The sequence below is a fragment of the Octopus bimaculoides genome, chromosome 17, assembly GCF_001194135.2.
Source record: "Octopus bimaculoides isolate UCB-OBI-ISO-001 chromosome 17, ASM119413v2, whole genome shotgun sequence".
Classification (NCBI taxonomy): Eukaryota; Metazoa; Mollusca; class Cephalopoda; order Octopoda; family Octopodidae; genus Octopus; species Octopus bimaculoides.
Genome location: NC_068997.1, coordinates 239,280 through 240,207, shown reverse-complemented (window position 1 = coordinate 240,207; position 928 = coordinate 239,280). Strand labels below are relative to the sequence as shown.

Genomic DNA, 928 nt, shown 5'->3' with positions numbered 1-928 from the left:
AATATAAATAAAACATAAAAAACAGACAGTGTTGGAACTCTTTTAAACAAAATAATATATTCCTCTATACACAATCATACAAAAACCCCCACCTTTTTTGTATTTATTTTTACTCGCATATATATATATATATATATATATAAAAATCGAAATATTAATATTTCTAAATCTCTCTAAAGGAGACTACGGCAGCGGTACTGGATATTAATAGTTATCACCAAGATAACATGGCAGTCCAGGAAAATAGGACGAATGCTACCGTTGATTAGCTCCAAGAGGCCATCGCCTCTAGCTAGCTATGTGACACACAAACCTGTGTTCATTATAACCTTCGAACAGGGGAGGTCAGCAGCTTCTCCTTGCTGGTTTGGCATCCACAGACTAGTTTCGGGGTATTTACTCCTTATTAATGTAGAGTAGCCGAAACCCAGCAGGCATCGCTACTGACCGTCTGTTCGAAGGTTTATTTACTTATATTCAGTGGAATACATCTGTTGGGTTTCGGCAACTTATATTTGTAACCTTAATTGTTTCGGCAACTTATATTTGTAACCTTAATTGTTTCGGCAACTTATATTTGTAACCTTAATTGTTAATATGACATGGTATGTCATTAGCATCTGTATGTTGTGGTTTTTGTCATTTTAGTTACAAAATGAACAAATTAATTCAATGGAATACACTGTCTGCAAGTCGATGGATACAGAATATTCTTCTCCATTTTCTTATTGCTATATAAATTTAGGGTAAAATAACCCCTTTTTACTCGCACCCACTTATTACACTTGGTATAACACTAGTGTAACAATAATTGGGTACCTTCCCAGCAGTATATTGGATTGATACTATCCCTTAGTGGGTTAAAGTCTCAACCCCTAACTCTCTCGCATTATATATATATATATATATATATATATATATATATATA

At 33.6% G+C, this 928-nt stretch overlaps 1 protein-coding gene across 2 annotated transcripts in view; it reads left to right on the top strand.

Moving 5' to 3' along the window:
• Positions 1 to 928, top strand: part of LOC106869328 (uncharacterized) — a 70,013-nt gene that overhangs the window by 65,908 nt on the left and 3,177 nt on the right. The gene's annotated exons all lie outside the window — the stretch shown is intronic.